The sequence below is a fragment of the Narcine bancroftii genome, chromosome 2 (genome assembly GCF_036971445.1).
Source record: "Narcine bancroftii isolate sNarBan1 chromosome 2, sNarBan1.hap1, whole genome shotgun sequence".
NCBI lineage: Eukaryota > Metazoa > Chordata > Chondrichthyes > Torpediniformes > Narcinidae > Narcine > Narcine bancroftii.
In genome coordinates this window covers 98,775,229-98,799,786 of record NC_091470.1, presented here as the reverse complement: position 1 = coordinate 98,799,786, position 24,558 = coordinate 98,775,229, and positions in this window count along the sequence as shown.

Sequence of the window (24,558 nt, the reverse complement as noted above, 5' to 3'; positions counted from 1 at the left end):
GATACAGGTGAAGCAGCTGGTCAAGGGGAAGAAGGAAGTATATATTAGATATAGGAAGCAGGAAACAGGAAGGGCTCATGAGAAGTATATGGCAGCCAGGAAAGGGGCTTAAGAAAGGACTTAGGAGAGCTCGTAGGGGGCAGGAGAATGCCTTGGCCTGTAGGATTAAGGAGAATCCTGTGTGTGTGTGAAGAACAGAAGGATGACGAGGATGAAGGTGGGGTCGCTAAAGGATAAAGGAGGCCACATGTGCCTGGAGGCGGAGGAGGTTGGGGAGGTCTTGAATATTTTGCTTCAGTATTCACAAGAGAAAAGGATCTTGATCAGGAGGAGGTTGGAATAGAACAGGCTTGTGTGCTGGAGAGTGTTGAGATTAAGGAAGAGAAAGTGTTAGATCTTCTTAAAAAGATTAAGATTAATAATTCCCTGGGGCAGGATGTGAAATACCCCAAGCTGCTGAAAGAGATAGGTGGGGTAGAAGCTGCGATCTTTGAATCCTCTTTGGGCACAGGGGAGGTGCTGGAGGACTGGAGAATGGCAAATGTAGTCCCCTTATTTAAAATAGGGGCCTCAGGAGCTGCAGGAGGTTTGGATCTGGAGCTCAAGTTGCCGATGGATCAAACAGTGGTTGCAGAGGCAGCGGGAGTGCTGGAGATGAATCCACGGACACTCAGCGACTCTGAAGGGGCTCTCCTTTGCTCCTTTTTCTCTCAGGCAGTAAGGGGTACTAGATGGCATTAATGGTGACTCATTGCCTTACAGCAGGAAGAAGGTGTAACATTCTGTACAATTACATGTTAATAAAGGATTCTTGAAATAACCTGGTTTCTGACATGCCACAGCACTTGCTTGTTGGAATGACGTGGTTGGTACCTTGCTGGCTAAGGTCATTCGGAATCATTATTGGAGGGAAGGACGTAGAAGCTATTGTGAGGGGGCAAAGGAGATTTACCAGGATGTTGCCTGGATTTGGAAAATAAGTCTTGAGGCAAGGTGAGCAGAGCTGGGACTTTTTTCCTTTGGAGCGTAGAAGGATGAGAAGAGACTTGATAGAGGTCTACAAGATTCTGAGAGGCATAGATATTCTGGACAGCCAGCACCTGTTTCCCAGAGAAGGGTCAGCAAACACCTGTAGGGAAGTTTAGGGGAGACATCAGGGGTGTTTTTTCACACAAAGAGTTGTGGGGGCCTGGAATGCCTTGCCGGGGATGGTGGTGGAGGGTGGAACAATGGGGGCATTGAAGAGACTCTTAAGGCACTTTCAGGTGGCCAATTGCCCCGCATGTAAAGCCACGTTTAGGCAATATGCGGCCGTTTTGAGGCCACCTGAATGTGTAGGAGGCGCTCTTGAGGCGAGCTATGTAACCCTCCTCCAAGAAGGATAATTAGCTCAGCGCCTCCCCCAGCCCCCTGAATGCAGCTGGCTGAAAGCGGATGTTAAAGGGTCAGGCTGCTGATCACAGCTGACACTGGGCAGGAGCCGGAGTGTGCTCAGAGCCGCATCCTGTGCAGCTGTGTCCTTCAGGTGGCCAGTGTTGCGCTTTAAACGCTGCCACCTGAATGGCAATTTAAAGGATCGCTTCTGCTTCTTCAGGCGCATTCTTAGCGTAGAATTGTGATCGATGAGCTCTACAAGAATGCACCTGAAAAAACCTTTAGACACACGGATGAAAGAAAAATAGAGGGTTACTGGGTAGGGAGGGTTTAGTACTTTTTAAAGGAATATATGGGTCAGCACAACATCGAGGACCAAAGGGCCTGTACTGTACTGCTGTATGAACTTCTCTCCACACTCCTTGAGGCTGCTCAGTGCTATTAAACATGATGAGATCTAATAAACATTTACACATTAGAGGTGCAAACTGTTCATGGTTAATGATTTACTGAACAGCCAGAGACAATTAGCATTTTAAACAGCTGGCGACTGAGTACACAGGAGAATTGAAGATTCATGATGAAATTGACCATTGGAAGGAGAAGGATGTGGGGAGGTTTACAGAATAGTGCTCGTTGAGTGGTCACATCAGAGTAAAACGCTGACGATGAGGCAACCCTTGCCCTGCATGCACCATAACTCAGACAAGGGTTGGCGAGTGACCTTGGTGGCCGAGAGTAGACAGACTAGAGTATGTCTACCCACTCTCACTGAACACTGGCACGATCTCTGAGACCCAGGCTGTCTTTCCCCCAGGAAGGCGGCTGACCCAGACATTTTCCCCCGGGGACATGGCTGACCAGCATTTGCCCAGGACACATACACAGGAGCATTGGCAGCAAAAGCAGATCAGGTGCAGAGGGTCCAGGAACCACATGTCCCTGCACCCAAGTCCCTGAAACTTATGTCCCTGCACCCATGACCCATCACCCACAGTGCCACCACTCCCACCCACAGGGAAAACCATACCCACAGTGACCACCCCCTCCCACAGGAACATCCCCACCCCAGTTACACCCCCACTCACAGGGACCATGCCCACCCACAGTGACCTCCTCCACCCATGGGAACACCATCCCCACCCCAGGGAAAACAGATGCACAGAAAACACCATCCCCTGCCATTTCCCCTTTTGACCTCACCACCCTGTCCAGGGACAAAGTAACTGGCCTTTTATGGTCACGAGATGTAAATCCTGGAACTCCCTTCTGTACCATGGGGATACCTGTACTGTGGGGACACAGTAGGGATAGTTGTACTGTGGGGATGCCTGTATCATGGGAATAACTGTACTGAGGGGTTACTTGTATCATGGGAATAGCTGTTCTGTGGGGTTACCTGTACCATGGGAATAACTGTACTGAGGGGTTACTTGTATCATGGGAATAGCTGTTCTGTGGGGTTACCTGTACCATGGGAATAACTGTACTGTGGGGTTACCTGTATAATGGGAATAGCTGTACTATGGGGATACCTGTACCATGGGGGATACTGTGGGGAAACCTGTACCGTGGGAATATCTGTACTGTGGGGAAACCTGTACAGTGGGGATACCTGTACCGTGGGGATACCTGTACTGTGGGGAAACCTGTACTGTGGGGACACTGTAGGGATAGTTGTAATGTGGGGATACCTGTACCATAGGAATAGCCTTTCTGTGGAGTTACCTGTACCATGGGAATAGCTGTACTGTGGAGTTACCTGTACCATGGGGATACCTGTACTGTGGGGATACTTTGGGGATATCTGTACCGTGGGGATACCTGTACTGTGGGGAAACCATAGGGATAGCTGTACTGAGGGGAGACCTGTTCCATGGGGATACCTGTACTGTGGAGATACTTATACCATGGAGATACTGTAGGTATAGCATGGGGGATACCTGTACCATGGGGACGCTGAGGGGATAGCTGTACTGAGGGGAAACCTGTACCCTGGGGACACCTGTATGGATAGCTGTACCATGGTGAAGCCTAAACCATGGTGATACCATGGGAATACCTGGACCGTGGGGGATACCTGTACTGTTGGGATATCTGTACCGGGACAACCAAAATGCTCTGGAAAGCAACTCACCGCCTCATCCTCAAGGACACCGAGGGATAGGCAATAAACATAACCACAAGGGGTCACAATGGTGGTGACGGTGTAAAAGGAAATGACTATAACGTACAGCGATGGGATCTGAGTGTGGGAAGAGACTTTGAACGGTTTTCCTTTTGTAAATAATTTATTATGAATTAAGTCTTTTTTTGGTGGAAAAAAGATAATTGCAAACCTTGCTGGAGATGTGCACTCTGCAACTCAACAAATCCACCGTGAACGCCCCCAAACAGACTTGGCTTCGTTGACCAAACCTCACCCTGACCATTTTCTGTTCTGTTCAGACACCGGGATATTTTTACAGTTCTCTTCATGGTCTCTGGGGGTCACTGAGCGCTTTACAATCAACGACGTGCCCTGGTCGCGCCACTAACTCGTCATGAAGTGAAGCCTGCGCCTTATGCCAAAGTTGAGCCCAGCTACAGCCGAGTCCCGTGAGGAACAGTGGGCTCCCTTGGCGACTTCCAGACCATGCAGGGGGTCCATCGGGGAACTCTGAGGTGAGCTGGTGTGCTCTCCACTGGGCTCAGGCAGGTCTGGCATCATGAGCTCAGTAGGATAAAGGGCCTCTCTCTTTGCGTTACCACTGGAGAATGTCAGTGTACAAATATAGCTTGTTATTTTAACAGCAGTAAAACACGAAAGTCTGTGCTTGAAGTAAAAACATGACACTGGAGAAACTCAGCGTCCTTTTCACAGCAAAGATAAAGAAGCATCACCAATGTTTCGGGCTTGAGCCCTTCATCAAGGTCTGAGCAAAATATGAGCAGACAGCTGAACAAAATTGTTGGGGGCGGGTAGGGGCAGGGGGAGGAACATAAGGGTGGCACTCCCTCCCTTATCCACAGGAGTCTCCCAGTGGCCAACCGCTTCAATTCTGCACCCAACTCCTGCGCTGACGTGTCCGTCCATGGCCTCATGCTCTATCCTACTAAGACCACCCGTATATTGGAAGAGCAACACCTAAGTTGCTGTCCGGGCGGTCTCCAACCAGATGGCATTAACATCGACTTCTCCAATTTCTACCAGCCTGATCCCCCTTCCCTTCCCTCCCTCGGTCTCCTTTCCTCCAGCTCTCCACCCCCTCCATTTACAGAGCCATTCCCCCCTCCCCCGTTTGCTGGTGGGCCCTCCCTCCCTTATCCACCTATTACCTCCCGCCTGTGAGACTGTGCTCCTCCCCCCCCCAACCTACACCATTTTGTTCGGGCGCCTGCCTACATTTTGCTCGTACCATGATGAAGGGCTCAAGCCCGAAACGTTGGTTATAGATCTTTATCTTTGCTACATAAAGTACATGGTTTCACTTCCTGAGTTTCTCCAGCTTTGTGTCTACTTGCAATTTTAATTCTTGTGGTGAATGCAGGCTCAGAAAAATTGACTGAGCTGTTTCTATGATTCCTAACAGAGAAGGCAAACAATGATCCCCTTTTGGCTTGTTTAATGGAAGATTCTAACTGTGTTTTTTACTTTTGCAGCCTTTGCTTCTGCAAGGCTGAGAACCTGCTTGTGTTTTAGAATCAGCAGACATAAGCTAAATTCCACCGAGGGGCCAGAGATGCAGTTATCTGACGAAAGGACATCTGTGTACCAAGAACATTTAATATTCCTGCTTGTTTTGGTCACAGACTATCAGAGGCCTAGCCTTGATGCAAAATAAACCATTGTATTCAAAGTGATAAGCTGAAAATTACGTTATTCGATTGAAGCCTCACATGCTAGCTTGCTCGCTTATCTTTCTTGATGTGCTGGGAATAGGTGCTTGAGTAAGTTTTTGGGTAATATAAGCCATGGTCCCGCTGCTGAAGTTTGAGACTCTCCAAGAGGTGGCAACATCTCTCAGCAAGAAGAAGAACTTCTAGAGTCCAGCCAACGTCCCGGTCGGGGGAGGTGGAGAAGCTGCTACCGGCGCCCTGACAACCTACTACAAGTGTGCAGTCGTTGCCTCGCTTGGACCAGTCCAAGCGTTGATAAGTATAGTTGGGAAGGGCTAGCATATTGTAGTTTGAAATCAGATTTTAAATTTGTAATAAACATTTGTATAAACTGAACTGCTCTCGGTGTGTGTGTCTATTTTCTTTCGGTAGCTCAAACACTGTGACCAATCTAAAACGAACAAAGTGAGAGGTATAAGTTTACCCAAGACAGCTTGTCAAGGCAAGTCTGATTGCTGGAACAGTCAGCCCTTTCACAGCGCCCTGGGGTAAGGCATTCAATTAGCCCAGAACTGGTCCCATTCCAGTAACCAGTAGTGTGAGGTTCACGGATGCTCGAGAGTAGGACCTTGGCTCAGAGTAGGGGAGTGTTGGTGGTGTGGGGACAGGAGGAGACAGGCAGTTAATGGCGACCGTCCCATCTGTTGTCTACGAAGAAACAAGTTCATTGAGTCACAAAAGCAGTGAGTCTGAACACAAGCTGGCTGAACAGTGGTTTTTATTTCCATGCGTATGCAAGACACAACAGGGTTAAAAGACACACACGTACATGAGCACATATGCGTACAAACTTGCACACGCACAACACTCGCACACAAATATACACACAAACACTCATATGCACACATACCCAAACACTCACCCACACATAAACACATAACACACACACATGTGCACACATACACGCACGCATATGCACACACATACAACCACTTGTGGATAGAAAGCTTTCCAGTCAAGTTACAATATTTGATACCCGCCACCACTTGATATACTGCAGACACAGCTCTTAACTACTCCAAATGAGGGGCAGTGATTTCTAGACACACAATTCTACAGCTCCCAACACTTTGTCTGTGCTCACCTTACGTCCAGCATCGCCCATAGTTCCCGACCTGGAGTGGAGCTAGGGTTCGTAACAGAAGAAAAGGAAACAGATGGCTCACACATGGTGGGCTTTATTGGGGCATCAGCCCAGGTATCGATGCGGTAATTAAATGACCAGCTGGTGAGCTAACCTGTGGGCGGGGCTTAACCTTGATTGGCAGGTGAGGTGACATCCGATTAGATTCGAGTCAGAGAGGTCACAGGACCGTCCACGATCCACATTCTGGATGAAGAGGTTGCATGATCCTCCAGCATCCTTCCTTGTTTGTCACCTCCTCCAACCGCCAGGTCCTCTTTTGGACCCACAGCGCGGCAGAAGCTTCCACAAGCTGAGGCCCTGTGATGCTGCTCAGCATCCCTGTGTGTGTCGTTGCCCGCCATTCCCTGGTCGGTGGGACTAAGCCTGCTCCGTGACTCACCCCGTGACCCCATGGGGTTGACGTCAGGTTGTCACAGTGTCTGTGGGCGAGGCAGGAGCCCTGACCTTGCAACTCCTCCCAGGCTGAATAATCTGGTACTTCTCCTGGGAAGGTTTGAGGCACTGGACCTGTTGGTACCAGAACCATGACAGCACAGAAGCAGGCCTTTTGGCCTATCTTGGACATCAGGTTTCCATTTACACAAATGCCAGTGAATTCTTTCATCAGCTCTCCCTCTGGTTCTCCCACTTGGAGAACCGGTGCGTTGGTGAGCGGTGGAATCTCGGGGGAGCTGATGGGAGAAATAACTACTGGTTGCCAAAATGGACCAGGTACAGGGTGGAACAGTTAGTGTAGCAACTTTGGTTCGAATCCAGTGCTGTATGTTCCCCCAGAGTCCGTGTGGGTTTCCTCCAGGGGCTCCAGTTTCCTCCCACTGTTCAAAACATACTGGGAGTTGTAGGTTAATGGGGTGTAAATTGGTGGGCGGCACGGGGTCATGGGCCAAAATGGCCTGTTACCGTCTAAATTTAAAATTTAAATTTAATACCTCAGATCTTACTGCCCCAGTAGTTCTGTACCAACCATCCTACCGACCAGTGGAGTGATGCTGTCACAAATCACCCAGAAAAGATTTCTGAGCATATTTTAAAACAACTCACCATTGGTTCCTTTAACAAGCTGGTTAGAGAGCTGTAGTGAGCTGAAAGCAGTCAGACTGGGCGGATGGATCCCGTGGGGGAGTGCTGAGACTTCGATGTTACGGTTTGGACTTTATACATGATCCCTGGTTTTGGGTGACATTTTTAAGATTTAAATGGACTCATGAGGCGAAATCAGCCTGTTATAGTGCTGTATGTCAAAATTTTAAAGAACTCCCTTCCTCCCTATCCCTTCCCCTGCTTGAAGGAGGAGCAGACGATCTCTGAGGATCTGTCCTGGAGCCTCCATTTCGATGCAATCAAGAAGAAGGCTCGCCAGCGGCTAGACTTTGTGGAGATTTGCCATGTCACCAAAGACTCTCGGAAACCTCTACAGGTGGAGTGCATTTTTTCCGACTGCATCGCTGACTGGTACGGAGGTGCCAACACTCTGGACAGAAAAAGAACTCCAGAGGGTCATTAACTCGGCCTGCGCCATCACGGGCCCCAGTCTTCACCCCATCGAGGACATTTACAAGAGGCGGTGTCTTAAGAAAGCAGCCTCTATACCCCTACCACCCAGGCCATGCCCTCTTCACTCTGCGACCATCAGGAAGGAAGTACAGGAGCCTGAAGACGAGCACCCAGCGACTCAAGGACAGCTTCGTCCCCTCCGCCATCAGATTCTTGAATAATCATTGAACCAAAGACACTGCCTGACTTTGACTTTTTTATTTTTCTTCCACTTTTCTATTTATTTGTAAGGTGGTTTATATATATAAATGTTTGCACTACGACACTGCAGCAAAACAATGAAATTTGTGGTACGTTCCTAACAACAAATTCTGATCCTAACAGAGATCACAACCCTGGTGTTAATGAGCTGATCCTGAGGGCCCCTGGTCCTTTAAACCAGCAAAAAGAAACCAGAAATGCTGAACTCGGCTGGTCTCGCAGCGCCTGCAGGAGGTAAAGATATATCACCAATGTTTCGGGCCTGAGCCCCTCCCTCAAGGCGGGCACCTGAATTAAAAGGCAGGGGAGAAAGAAAGAAAGGGCAGGGGGATTTCTTCACCGCCAGCACAATGCCTGCAGACTTCTGTATTTCACACTTTACACCAGCAGGTGCGGTGACAATGTCTGTCTCTCTCTCTCCCAGGTAGTTTCACCGTAACCTGGAGCAGTGCAGGTGGAATCTGAAGCCACTCTAAACCACTCTGCCTCGCTGCCCTCAAAGACACCAATTTTTTTTCTTTCAAAATATTTATTTAATGTTAAATTTAACATAAGTAAACAGATACACAGAAAAATTGTAAAATGCACAACAGATATGTTAAATTCAAAGAAATCAAGTTATCTAATTTATAGAGCAGTAATAAAACATCTTACCATTTTATCCTGAATATTCTATTTTCATTTTCTCCCCAATCTCTTGAGCCCATTACCAAGTCAAAATTCTATAATTAAAGTGTATCTTTTGCCTGGAGTGATATAATAAAGTGTTGGCAGATTGGATTTACATTAAAACTAGAGGTTCTGAAAGGAGCTCAGGAAAGGTCCCTGCTGTATAGTCAGGATAATGTGAACTATTTTGTAACAGCATTAGAATACACCTTTCTCACTGTAGTAATTGTGGTGCACCACTGTGGGGTGTATGTATACGTATATGAGTATGTGTGAACAGTTTCCTGGGATGGTGGCAGGCATCAGTAAGTAAAGTCTCTTCTGTTATTTGAATCTTGCACCTTTAAGCTATTTAAGAAACCTCCCAAGTAACGCAGAGACATAACGGTCCCCATAGGTTTTAAACCCTACATCTACATTAAAAAAGAATAGCAAATCTTTTCTAGAATTAAACAGGATGTAATATCCCTCAGCCACTGAGCATGGGTGGGAGGGGCAGCATCCCTCCATCTCAGTAATATCGCACATCTGGGCAAAAGACAGGCAAAAGACAGAACCTGAGATTTAATTGGGGTCAAACGGATGTCATCCCCTCCCAATGATACCAAAGAGAGGGTCAGGTTTGAAGTTTAAATTAAGGATACGGTTTGGAAAACCAGTATTTTTCAAGTCTAGGGGAATGTCCAAAGCGTATGAATAAGGGAGATCTCATCTCTCTTACATTTATTGCAATGAGGATTTCCATCTGGATAAATACGAGATAATTTAGCTCTGGACTGGCTCCAATATAAAATTCGCAACCATTTCGAGGATGGAGTCTACAATGGAAAACGTAATTTAAGCTGCTTCATCCTGTTTCTGATAGGAGGGGTACACATTTCCCAAAGACCGGCAGATTTCTTGAGTGAAACACCAACGTCTGAAGACGCTGCGAATGTAATAAAAACACAGAAATACTGGAGGAACTCAACCATTCTCACAGTAACCGTAGTACATAAAGATACTGATATTTTGGGCCTGAGCCCTTCCTCAAGCTGTTGAAGAAGAGCTCCAATCAGAAATGTCGTTAATATATCGGTGGTGATACAACCACTACACTGACCGTACTCCCACCAGCCTACTGCAGGGGGCAATGACTGTACCTGCAGGTAGGCTGGCCCCACCTGCCCGCTGTCAATTACTGGTCCATATAAAGATTCGAGTTGGCCCCCCTCCCCCTTTGGGAATCAGTCGGACATGTGGAGCCAGGAAGGTGCAGAGACCTGGTGTGTACAAGTTTAAGCTGATTAAAGCCTGTTGTACAGACTGCGAACTTTGTGTCTGAATTCTTCACACAGCCGTGCTCACAATATCTTTACCTCCTATTGACACAGATTGATCGGCTGAGTTCCCCCAGCAATTTTGTGTTTTTTTTAAAACAGCAGATTTCTTGAATTATTTGATTAATATTGATCACAAGGTCACATGCCATTATCCATGTTCCTCACCATTCCTTGTTCCTTTCAGTATTCCATGTGGACAAGGAACGCCCATCCATGCATTTTTGGGGGTGGGGGGGGAAGTTTCACAGTTAAATATTCAGCCCCTCACTTCTAACCCTTTTCACAGACCTCTCGTCCATCATCTGAATGCTGCAGTTGCACAACTCTTGGCCTTAGATGTGAGCTCAGTCCTCTCGACTCCAAACTCAAAGCACAACATGACAGTTGGTGTGGAAAAAGAGATACAACCCGTCTGCTTTAGGGCACAGGTGTTCTAACATTACACCCTGAGAATCAATTACAAATACAAGCTTGTGTAACATCCCATTTGCCTATCAATTGAAGCAGGAAAGCAAAGGCTAACAATACCGGTGCAACTGGTCATACTCCCGCAACTTGACTCCGCTCATCAGAAGAATGAAATCTGTCATATTCCAACCTCACCCATCTTCACCCAATTTAATCTCTCCTCCCTCTGCCAAAGCAGATATTCGCAGAGGCAAATCGCACAGAAGCGGGACCTTCAGCCCACCTACCCATGCTGACCCTTTTGCCCATCTGTAAACCCCCCCCCCTGTAAAAGGACCATAACCGTAAGATCACTAGGAACAGAAATAGGCCCTTCAGCCTATTGAGTCTCCCCCACCATTTAATCATGAGCTGGTCCGTTTCCCCACTCAGCCCCACTGCCCGGCCTTCTCCCCATAACTTTTGATGCCCTAGCTAATCAAGAATCTATCAGTCCCTGCCTTAAATACACCCAATGACCTGGCCTCCCCCCCCCCCCCCCCACAACCCGAGTTGTGGCAACACTCAGATACCATCGTTACGCTTAAGAGAGGTTAAGACTGACAAGGCAATAGCAGGTGAGGACAAGGTGGGCACAACTTCAGGATTGGAAGTTGTCTGCTTAGAACAGAGACGTGGAGGAATTTCTTCAGCCAGAGGTGGCGAATCTGTGGAAGTACAGTTGCAGCATAACTTTCCTGCTCCTAAATTCAAGCCCTCAGTGAGTGAAGGCCAACACACCATTTGCCTTCTTGATGACCTGCTGCACCTGTACACCAAGCTTGTGCACCAGCACCCCCAAGTTCTTCTGCACGGCAGCGTGCTGCAATCGCTTGCCATGTAAACACAAATCTGATCTTCCATATATCCTTCCAAAGTGGATAACCTCACATTGTGCTCCTTCTTGCCGGACCCCTGCCCACTCACTTCACCTATCTGCATCTCTCTGTGACAACAAGAGCTCTGTTATACGATCGACCATGTTAGAGCCAAGATGTAGTCAGCCCACCGAGAGGCTCAGGAGGCAGGAAGTATCGTGCTGAGAGAGGTACAAAGGCTTTTCGGGGAATATTCTACCGAGGATTAGGGATTACAGCTGGAAGCATTGAATTGGAGAATGTGGAGCTACCCTCCTGGCAGTTACATTGTGAATAATTGTGTAAGAATAACTAGGGCAGTTACCAGCAGATATCCGAGGCACGCTTTTACAGCAATTAATAGAAGGGAAAGCAAAAGGAAAACTTATTGTTATTTTCTCAACCCCAGGATATCCCAAAATGTAGCTGACACTGAAATGCAAACTCTGCTGTAATATCCAAGCACAGTACAAGTCCTTTGGTCTGCAATACAGTGCTGACCTTCCAACAATCTAATCCTTCCCTTCCTCACACCCATAACCTCTATTTTTATACCTTGCAAGTACCTATCCAAGAGTTTTTCTAAATGACCTGGGACAGGTTATATTATATTTTATATTAAATATAAATATGTCTTTAAAAGAGATAGATTGTGGGGGTTTAACATAGGTCACTACAAACAGACATTAACACTTCATAAAAGACATCTCATTTGAAATGCAAGAGCTAGGCATAAGCAGTGACTTCATGTCCACAGTGACTTTACAGAAACTTTGAAGGATTCCTTTGGAGACTTCACAAGTAGGCGTTAACTGGACTGATGTTGAATAAATGGACTATTGTCTTTAAAAAAAAAGATGCCCAGGCTCAGAAACTGATTCCGATGCCAGCAATCTGTCTGGTTGAAGTTTGCCGTTCTAAGAGGGATCGTGTGGTTTTGCAAACAGGGAGAGAAAAAAAACCATGTGATTCTTTGGGGAGAGAGAGAGAATTTAGTTCTGCAGTAGCTTTTGAGGCTGCAACATGGCAAGCTGGCAGGTTTGTTGAAAATCCCATTTTAGAGATGGTTGGGAATTCTGAGTTCAGCCTGTTCAAAACCCTTGTAGTCCATACAAGAGGAAATGGCTGGCTAGAGTGTTTCACCTGAAATAAGGGAAACAAAAGGAACTCTGTGGTGACCTACAGAAGAAGAGGTTATCATTTGGAAAACCCACGATGGGCCAAGTTTCTTTGGCAAGACACCGAAGTGACTTATATGAGCAAATCAGTTTGTGTGTGTCCAACGAGCCACAGATTTCTCTCTGAAACCAACAAGAACCTTCCTGAGCAGTAACCATTTACCTTTAAGCACCAGAGTCTGGTGAAAATTCATAAATGTTAAATTCTGTGCACTGTATAAGAATTGCCTGATACTGGTGAACTTGGAGGAGTGAGAAGTGAGATTGGACTGTGAATCAAAGAACTTTCCTGAACGTATATACATTACATGCGCTTAGAATTAAAAGGAGGTTAAGTTAAGTTAAGTTAATAGTAATAAGTTAAAGTTTGATTCTGTTTTTATGTTTAAAGAAAATTAAAAGTAACTTCCTTTTGTCTTGGTGAATTTCTATTGCTGCTGGGTTTTGGGGTCCTCTGGACTTTTAACGGTCCCTATTATACCACCCCAAGTACACAACACTCTGTGTAAAAAAATCTACTTCTGATGACTCCCTTAAACTTTTCTCCACTCATGTTAAACAAATGACCTCTGGCAAAAGCACCCAGAGATGCTGGAGGAACTCAGTCTTTGTCACAGCGTCTATAGGAGGTAAAGATGGTTTACCGACATTTCGGGCCTGAACCCTTCTTCCAGGTCGGGCCTGAGCCCTTTGATGTGCCATCAGTAACTTCAAAGACTAGAAGTTATAGAGAAATAAAGTCCTGACCTGCTTCACCTTTTTCTCGTAGCTCAGCTCCTGAAGTCCGGGCAATGTCCTAGTAAATCTTCTCTGCCTTCTTTCAATCTTATTGCTATCTTTCCTGGAGTTAGGTGACCAAAACTTACACACAGTGCTCCAAATTTGGCCTCACCGAAGTATTATACAATTTTACCAGAACATCCCAACTCCTACACTTTGCTTTATGGAGGCCAATATGCTTAAAGCTCTCTTTATAACCCTATCAACACATGATGCCTTTTTTAGAGAATTTCCCCTCTGCACTCTCTTTCTGATGTAGCTTCCCGACTGGAAATGCCAACTACCTCCCTCCCCATCTCCTCCCCCCCTCCCAAACAGATGTTGCTCGGCCGACTAAGTTCCTCCACCACTCTTTTAAATTCTGCTGCTGCCAGTCTCCTCCCCCCTCCCCACCTGTGTCTCCACCATCCTCAATAATAGATGACATGAGGACTGCGTGTTTGTACAATTTTACTCTGCAGGGTGTCAAATCATTCCAAGATATTTACCCTTATGAGTAAATTATTCTGAAATATTTAGATATATATATTTTCATATATACGTGTGGTTGCTATGTGCTGTGAATTGTGTATGCAGCATGGGCCAGAGAAACCTGTTTCATCAGGTTTATCCAGACAGTTAGATGATAATAAACTTGAACTTGATCTCCTACCTGTTATGTGTGGAACTGCACGACTGACGATCCACTTCACCAGACAACATTCCATCAATGCTCTCTTGGAGACTTGGGGCCTAGGCCAAGGTGCAGCACCTTGCTTCGGGACAGGTTCCCCCATTGTGGAAGTCCAGAACAGCTTGCTTCAGACCGACCCCCCCTGACCTGGGAACAGCAGACGTCCACGTCAGTGCAGCCCAACACCCCACCTCAGCCTCCTGCCGATATCCTGCGAGCTGGCGAGGGCTCAGGGCTGAGATGCAGCTGCCAATCAGGCACCAAGCCCCTCCCCCAGGTGAAAGTCAGGTTCAAATCCTGCTCTTGACCCTCAAGGCCAAAATTCAGGCTTTCACTCCCACACAATTTTCTGCGAAGAGCCAAAGGGCAATTATAAGAATATTAGGAAAAGAAGCAGGATTAGGCCATCCAGCCCATCAAGCCTGTTCTGCCATTCAATGAGATCATGGCTGATCTGATGATTGGCTCATCTCCACAGATCTGCCTTTTCCCCTTATCCCTTAATTCCCCTACTATGCAAAAATCTATCCAACCTTGTCTTAAATATATTTACTGAGGTAACCTCCACTACTTCAATGGGCAGAGATTTCCACAGATTCACCACCAATTCCTCCTCATCTCCATCCTAAATCTACCACCCTGAATCTTAAGGCTCTATCCCCTAGTTCTCATTTCCCCATCAATAGAAACAACTTACCTATCTCAATCTTATCTATTCCTTTCATAATTTTATACTTCTCTATAGGATTTTCACTCAGTACAGTCCCAGATGACTTAATCTCTCCTCATAGGTCACCCCCCTCATCCCTGGAATCAACCTGGTGTCCCTCCTCTGAACAGCCTCCAAAGCCAGTACATCTTCCTCAGGTAAGGAGACCAGAACTGCACGCTGCGCTCCAGATGCAACCTCCCCAGTAACTTGTACAGATGTAGTAGAACCTCCCTGCTCCTAAATTCCATCCCTCTGTCAATGAAGGCCAATGTTCCACTTGCCTTCTCGACAGCCTGCTGCACCCATTGACTAACCTTCTGTGATTCATGCACAAGTACTCCCAACTCCTGCACGGCAACATGCTGTAATTGCTCACCAATTAAATAATATTCTGATCTTCCATTCTTCCTTCCAAAGTGGAAAACTTCACATTTGCCAACAATGTCCTCCATCTGCCAGACCCTTGCCCACTCACTTATCCTATCTATATCTCTCTGCAGACTCTCCATATCCGCTGCACAATTTGGTTTTCCACTCAATTTAGTGTCATCAGCAAACTTAGATGTACTGCACTCTGTCCCTGCATCCAGACTGGAGAGAGAAGTATGGAGAGAGGATAGAGAGGGGACAGAGAGGGGACAGAGAGGGGTGGAGTGGGGACGGAGCGGGGACAGAGAGGGGACAGAGAGGGGTGGAGCGGGGAGAGGGGGAGAGGGGGAGGGGAGAGGGGGAGGGGGGAGAGGGGGAAGGGGAAACGGGAGAGGGGGTGGAGAGAGGGATGGAGAGAGGGGATGGAGAGAGGGGTGGAGAGAAAAATGAACAAGGTGGAGAAAGGGAAGATAACATCCAACAGGAGGGGGGGGAGAGAAAAATAAAGATCAGGGGATAGAACAATGAACAGAGGAGAGGGGTAATGAAAGGGTGGAAGCATTAAATGACTGTTTGGAAGATGATTACATTCAGCGACCCGAGGCAGGGCGGTCAGGAGCGGGGTAATGCGTCTTTGGAGAATTCGTCTCAGCTCCAGCTCAGGATCGCGACTCGGTGACGAGCCGCCGCTGGGAATAGACCTATATTTAGATCGGGACGATGACTGCGAACGTGAGCGGCGTGTGAAAGCACTAAGCCCAGCAATGACAGACCAGGCAGGTACGTACCCAGGGAGAGGGAGCGCTCGGTGCAATGGCCGTGAGCAGTGAGGACGGACGGAGGCGCAACCCTTACCCATCCAGCCCAGTGTCACCAGACGCCAGCAGCTCCCCTCTCTGACTTGCCTCGCCACATTGGTGAGCCGCCACGGCGCCCAAAGGGGAGGTCATTCAGGCCGCCGTGCCAGCCCCCACCACCCAAATCCCCCACCACCAATACCTGGACGAAGGGCTCAGGCTCGAAACGTTGGTGATGTCCCCCTTGCTTCTTCTCGACGCTGCGTGACCTGCCGAGTTTCTCCAGTTGTGCCTTGCACAGCCTATGGTTCTCAACCCCCCTCCCCCCCTCACTCATATACTACCTTAAATAATCCCTTACCATCCACAGAGCGCCTATGGTTAGCAAGGGATTCTCTTTCAGCCCCTCTCTGCCCTCAATTTCCTGTTCACTGTTCTCTCTCCCCTCTCCCCATCCCTCTCTCCTGTTCACTGTTCTCCCTCCTCTCTCTCCATCCCTCTCTCCTGTTCACTGTTCTCCCTCCCTGCTCCCAATCCCTCTCTCCCGTTCATTGTTCACTGTTTTCCCTCCCCTCTCCCCATCCCTCTCTCCTGTTCACTGTTCTCCCCCTCTCCCCATCCCTCTCTCCTGTTCACTGTTCTCCCTCCTCTCTCCCCATCCCTCTCTCCTGTTCACTGTTCTCCCTCCTCTCTCCCCATCCCACTCTTCTGTTCACTGTTCTCCCTCCCTGCTCACCATCCCTCTCTCCCGTTCATTGCTCTCTGTTTTCCCTGCCCTCTCCCCATCCCTCTCTCCTGTTCACTGTTCTCCCCCTCTCTCCATCCCTCTCTCCTGTTCACTGTTCTCCCTCCCTGCTCCCAATCCCTCTCTCCCGTTCATTGTTCACTGTTTTCCCTCCCCTCTCCCCATCCCTCTCTCCTGTTCACTGTTCTCCCCCTATCCCCATCCCTCTCTCCTGTTCACTGTTCTCCCTCCTCTCTCCCCATCCCACTCTCCTGTTCACTGTTCTCCCTCCCTGCGCACCATCCCTCTCTCCCGTTCATTGTTCACTCTTTTCCCTCCCCTCTCCCCATCCTTTCTCTATCCTTCTGTTCATTGTTCTCCCCCCTCTCTCTGCTTCTCTTTTGTTCTGTTCATTTTTTGTCATAGGTGCTCTATGGTTAGTAAGGGATTACTTAAGATGGTTTGGGGGGGAGGGGGGGTTGGGGGAAATGAAGGTCAAGAACTTCTGCCCTCAGATACACTGCTTCCTTTCATTGATGGGATCATATTTTTCCAGAAGTCATGACTGAGCCTGCTTTCAGTGTTCTCAAATAGTCCAGCCAGCTCCCACAATTATTATGTGGAATGGAGGGTCTCATTCCACCCAGGGAGAAACCTGCAAATAATTCTACTTAAAAGAAAAATGTAGCAAAGCAATTCATTACATGACCAAGTGAACTAGAGTGTTTAAAGGGAGTGCTGAAGGACTGATAAAATTAAGTACTTAATTTGATATAAATTAAGTACTTAATTGGTATAAATTTTCAATCACTGTATAATTTAAATTATGTACCATTAATGAGAAAGATTAGAGTGGAATTGACTAAATGGAAAAATTTACCTTTAACTTTAATAGGTCGAGTAAATTGTATAAAGATGAATATTTTTCTGCGAATTCAATATTTGTTTCAATTGATTCCTTGTTCTCTTCCGAAATCTTTATTTCAAGATTTAAATAGTTTGAGAATTTTTATGGAAAGGAAAATTAGCAAGAGTAGTGATGCATAAATTGACCTGACAGTATGCTTTGGGAGGTTTGCAATGACCTAATTTAAAAAATTATTATGAAGCAGCTCAATTAAGATTTATTAATCATATGTTAGATGTTTCTAATCCTCCTAGTTGGGCTAGGGTGGAATTGGCTGCGATATTGAATCTTGTCCTCATCAGTTTGTATTTAAATGGAATACTGTTTTATTGCAGAAATATAATGTACCAATTTTGAAACTATTAGAAATTTGGACTAAAAGGAATTTATTAATAGGTAGTTTATCAGTTCAAACCCCAATATATCAAAATAAATTGATTCCTTTTTCATTGAATAATAGAGTTTTTGAAGATTGGTGGATTAAAGGAATAAAAAGATTGCAGGATTCTTCTGAAGAAGGGAAATTTTTATCATTTAATCATCTTAAAGAGAAATTTGGGATTTTAGAGAATTCTCTGTTTATTAACAAATTAGGGCATTAGTGAAAGATAATTTTGGAAGAGAAATAAAAAATTTCTAATTTAACTAAATTTGAATTTATGGTTTCATATTTTTCAGATCACGGTTTTATATCAGAAATGTATGCATTATTACAAAATACTATGGTTAAAAAAATGTAGACACATCTCGGATTAAATGGGAGCATGATTTAAGTTGTGAGATGAATTAGGTGGTTTGGGAAAATATGTGTCATGCTGGGTTCACTAAATTAATTAATGTAAGATATAGTATGGTTAATTATAATTTTTTGCATCAGTTATATTTAACCCCTGAAAATTTGAAAAAATATGGATTTAGTAATTCAGATCTGTGTTTTAGGTGTGGATTATGTGTTGGAACATTTCTACATTCGGTTTGGTTTTGTGATAAAGTTCATCCTGTCTGGTTTAAAATTAGGGAATTTCTTCAAAATTTGTTTAAAATTCAATTTCCTTCAGATCCAAAAATGTTTTTGTTAGGTTATTTTACTCCGTTAGTGGACTTGGGGTTGGATAAGTTTCAGACAGCGTTTATTCATCTAACATTGACATTTGCTCCTAAATGTATTGCCATGTCTTGGAAAGATGAAGTGGAGCTAAATTTAATTCGATGGCATAATGAGTTGAAGTCGTGTATTTATATGGAGAAAATAACATATAATTTACATAATAATTATGGTTTTTTTGTTAAGATGTGGACACCTTGTATGAAGAATATGAATTTAGTAATATTGCAAATTACTGAATGTTTTTGTTTATTTTTAATGGTTCCCTTGAGGGATCTTTTGTGGGAGGGGGGAAGGGTGGGCTTGTATTGTTTTATTATTATTAGATTACTTATTCTGTAAAAGTCTGTTTATTCTTATTGGGGAAAAAAAACTAAATAATTTTTTTTTTAAAAGGGAGGGTCCAGAGAGTTTAAAGGGAGTGTGGGAACTGGGGATCTAGTGAGTTTAAAGGGAGTATGGGAACTGGGGATCCAGTGAGTTTAAAGGGAGTGTGGGAACTGGGGATCCAGTGAGTTTAAAGGAAGTGTGGGAACTGGGGATCCAGTGAGTTTAAAGGGAACATGGGAACTGGGGGTCCAGTGAGTTTAAAAGGAACGTGGGAACTGGGGGTCCAGTGAGTTTAAAGGAAACGTGGGAACTGGAGGTCCAGTGAGTTTAAAGGGAACGTGGGAACTGGGGGTCCAGTGAGTTTAAAGGGAACGTGGGAACTGGGGGTCCAGTGAGTTTAAAGGGGATGTGGGAACTGGGGGTCCAGTGAGTTTAAAGGGACTGGATGTGGTTCTGGTTTTTGTCACTCCAGATGCAGACTTGAAGAATGTTCATAGTGTCTCAGTCTAACAAAGGGATGAATCAAGTATAAATATACATACAGGCAAGTTAGGAAAAGGTTACATCTGTCACAAACTCGCATGGTCTAAACTCCCTTCCCCTTTCCCCTCAACTCCCCTCCCCACTTGTAGTCTCATCTGTTTAGAACAAAGTGTTGTGACTCAGATAAGACATCAGGACTCCTTGTCTCTTCATGTATTCCTGCACTTTCAGCTTTAATTCAAGGTTGTCTCAATTAGTACCAGTCAGTGAGAGGCCCCAAAGCACCACACACTCTTCTTAGACACTGAACATAGACACTAAAGTTTCCAAGGGTTCTAATATTCTAAGGGTCTCATACATTGTCTCATGGGATCTGGGGAGTTTAAGAGGAACATGATAAACTAGGGTCAATAATTCCAAGCCATGGAATCTCCAAACAATAGGATAGTGGATTCTCGAAGTTTAACTGCACCACCCAGGATTTCTCTGCACAAAACCTGAATTCAAAAGTGGGATACAAGGTTCCTCAAGGTAGGCAGTGTTGATCTCTGGCAGTGGATTCCTTACGGAATTCTGAGTGGGAAGCTGGGGGGGAGGGGGGGGCAGTTGAACTCCTGGATCTAGATTGTTTGGGGAAGTGCTTGCTGTTTATTTTATTAATCAGCATTCTTTTGCTGATTCTTTTAAAATTCTTTTATAATAATTATGGTGTCAATTTACATTTTAAGCGTTCAAAGGTGTTTTAAACTCCAAACACTTTCGAGGCGGTCAGGAATGTTTGGAACTGCTTGAACGGTTTCTTCTGTTTGATTTTTCAGTTGTTAATATTTTGGAATATTCCAATGATCTTGCAACTATTTTTTTTGGAATATTTTACTTTGAATTTTTCAAGTCATACAGGCATCCATATTCAAAATTCATTATACAGTAAAACCCATGGTACATGTTGACTTTATAACCCAAATCTAATCTACCCCTCCTCCCCCAAAGAAAGAGAAAAGTAAAGAAAATTCCCCAAAAGAAAAATAAAAAAGAAATAAAAGCAGGATAATAGAAAGAAATATCTTAGGACAAGCATCCAAACCAGAGGGATCTCATTCCCCGATGCAGGGGGCATCAGTGTGGGTTTCAAGAATATGGGAGGGTAACAAATTACATTATTTTATACCTTATAATTATCACATTCCATTATATCTCTTATCCATATCCTTCTTTCTGTCCTCCCCTCCACCCCCCCCCCCCGCCCCCACACTCCCTTCACAGACCTTTGTCCCCTTCCTCAGGACCCAGCACTGGTGACACTTCCCAAGGAAAAAGTAACATTATTAAATGGTAAAACCCCTCCCTTAGAGTAAATATAGAGTAAACCCCGCACCCCATATAGTGTAGGAGTGGTGAGAAAAACCCACCAACACATCTAAATGGATTCTAGAGGTTAACCTCCCTAACTCCTGGGTAAAACAATTTTGGAAAATTTTACCCTCCCCCCCCCCAACCAAAGGATTAATGTCAAACAAATATACAGGATGAAAAAGCATCATTATTCAAATTTTTGTTAAAAAATTGAAAAAGTTAAAGAACCTCTCTTTCACTCTTCAAAGTTGTTCACAAAATTCTTCACTACTTCAATGTCAGTGAAAAACTTATTTTGTCCATTTGGCGTCGACTTTCAAATTGGCTGGTCGACGTGACACTGAGTTGGAGCCTGGGGTACTCTTCAGTGCATTAATAGCGGATAAATAAAAAAATTTGGCCTTTAATTTCTAATGCTTCTTCTCTCTCCTTGGCCCTTTTCCCTGTAGCTCTTAATATTCTTTCACAATCCTTGAATTTCATACAGAACGTGGTTTTTGATCCAATCTTGGGCGTGAAAACGGGGGAATTTCAAGGTCTATATTGGTTCCAATATTTAGTACTCCCAAAACCTTGGGTGGCCATTCTTGAGAGAAACAGATGGGATTTCCCCCTCTTCTCCCTCTTTAAGTCCTACTATTTTTGCATTGTGATGTCTATTCAAATCTTCCCGTATTTTTGCTTTTCATGTGGCCCATTCATTTAATTCTTTTTTTCCCTATATTAACCATTCTTTCCATTGTTTTATCGATCTTTTCTTCCTCTGCCATCATTTTTCCATTTAAAGTCCCGATTTCTCCCTCTAACCTGGTCTAACTTTTAAAATAGGATCCAATTTTTTTACGTGTTCAGATCTTTCAATAAAAGTTCTTTCATTAGTGTATTTTTCTTTAGTTTTGTGTTATAGCTTACTTAACGTTACTCACTGGTTTAACCGTTCATGCTCTTCCTCGGTATTTTGAGAGAGAGCTCCTCCTCCTTCTTGTTTCTGCCGCTGCCCCTTCGCCCCGCGCATGCGCACAACCGTGCACCTGCTCAGACTGCTCTTTTCCTCTTCCAGAATGTCTCTTGGCCCCCGACATCAAAGATGCTCCACCGCCCCTCCCAGCCATCGGGCTGTCTTCACGGGGGAGCAGGATGGGCTACAACCCCCGTGTAGGCAGGCCCTTTTCCATTGAAAAATTCCATGTCTTGCCGGGAGCTCAAGGTCGCTAACGATTGCTGATTCTTCTTCAACATCTTCACCATAAAAGTAAATTCTTTCTTTTCTTCCTGTTAAAGATTATGGTGCTCCCACTATGTGTATAGATGTTGTGACAGAATATATAGCAATATTTTTGGGAGATAAATTGGGAAAGGTAGAGTAGGTTCCATGCATGCACACATTTTAAAGCATATCTTATTTGAAATACTGGAGAATTCATATCCACAGTGACTTTGCAGAAATTGTGAAGAATGCCTATGGAGACTTCACAAATAAGTGTTAATTGAATTGACTTGTGGAATGAATGAACTATTGTCTTTAAGACAACAAGCAAGAGACATGATGTCTATTGATACCTCTTTGCAGAGTTTTGGAGTGCTCACAGAAAGGTCACTAATGTGTTCTTGTTTACCTAACAACAACAGATGAACCAGAAGACTGACTCCTATTGTTTGCTGGAGAAGGTCAGGTGTTTTTCTTTTGCAAGAGAGAGAGAGAAGAATCAAGCAAGTGGCCTCAGCCAGTGTAGGCGACACAGAGAAGCTTGCTGAAACTGAAGGCAGGAGAAGCTTGCTGATACTGAAACAGAAGCTCCAGAGAGGAGGATGGCTGAAAGTACTGGCTATCTTTGAATAAGTGGAACAGAAAGCAACTCTGTAGTAGCCTGAAAGAAAGAGGTGATCATCTGGAGAACCCTGATGGGGCAAGTTTCATCAGCAAGACCCTGAGGTGACTAATGGTGGTACCTCAGTTGTGGAAATCCTGGAACAACAAATCTCTCTCTACAAAACCTACAAGAACCTTCCTGAGTGGTAACCATTTACCTTTTGAACACCAAAGCCTGGTGAACTTTATACATGTTAAATTCTGTGCACAGTATAAAAATGCCTGCAAGCAGAGAACTTGGAAGAATGAGAAGTGAGATTGGACTGTGAACCATTCTTAAATTTGCACACACATTACATAGCCGTGCACTCAGAATTAAAAGGGGGTCAAGTTGGATTAAGTTATGTAAGTTAAAAATAGATACAAGTTAAAGTTTGATTCTGTTTTTATGTTTAAAGATAATTAAAAATAACTTTTGTTTAAGTAACCATTTGTCGTGGTGAATATCTATTGCTACTGGGTTTTGGGGTCCTTTGGGCTTGTAACATTTTATATATGTACTGTATAGCTGGCCCGCCCCTGAACCTGTGACTCCTCCCTCCCAGATATCCCCATAAAGGCTGTTAAAGGCCCATAAACCCTTCCCTTGGAACCGGGCCAGCAACATGCAAGCTGTGCTGACACTTTTAAGGTGATTAAAGTCTATTAATCACGATTCTTTGTCTGATTGTGGTTCCTTTATTTTATAATTATCTGGGAGCTTCGGAAGGCTGCCTCCTTCCTCTTCTACATCACGTGACGTTCCCCCACCCCTCCCCCCCATTCTTGCAACTTTTTAATGTGCTTTTGACAGCTCCAGTTGTCAGATTAATGGCCGGTACATATTTTGGTACTTATTTTGTGGGAAGGAATTTGTCTAAGTCACCCCATGTTCTGCCTTCCCAAAGTGGGATGTCCACAGCAGATGTCCAAGAGGTTCGGAGAATTCTCAGTGGAAAGTCACCAAAGGTGAAGTTGGATCGTCGTCTCAAAATCATTGCTAATTGTCAGGTGTGTTTGACCAGATGAACCAAATTCAAGCCTTAAATGTAATTCCATCTCCAGGAACCAAGGGCAGTCCAGAGTAAAGCTTGAAAGTATGGACACCGTAAGTGAAGTAAAAACACAGTGCAAGAGAAACTCAGCAGGTCAACCAGTGTACTCTACGTAGTAAAGATAAAGATGCATAACCAACATTTTGGGCTTGAGCCCTTCACAAAAGTATGAGTAAAATCATATTTGATGTCGAACTTTTCAAAGCTGTGGTGGAAGGTCATGGAACTGAAACCTTAATCTATCTCTCCTCATGTTGAAGTAGAACTTTGGTTTTTTTGAAAACAAACACGAATACATTTGAACAAGCAGATTTTTAATCACTTTGCAAAGCATGAGAACTCCATTACAGCAAGAGGCACTGCCACAGCCAGCTAGTTTCACCCCACAAGAGAGTCTGCCTCGTGGCTTACAAGTCATGTATTCTATACCTTCAAACCCCTAGGTTTCTAGACCATTCAAACAGACTGCTCCATATAACTACATATTCCTTATAATTCTCTTGGGATTTGTTTATCAGGGTCTCATTCCTTACCAATGGTTACTGTATATAGGACATCTCAGTATAGGACAACCCCAGATTTTCCACCTAAAATATAGATTTTGAGCTAAAGCCTTTGTATAGGTTGACCCCAAGTTTGACACTGACCACTGACCAGTGGAGTGATTCTGTCACAAATATTTGAATACCAAATTACCCTGTAAAGTATTAGCATATTTTAACTTAAACAGCCGTCAGCCCCTGTAACAGACTATTTAAGTCCTGTACAGAACTGACGGCAGTCGTACTGGGCG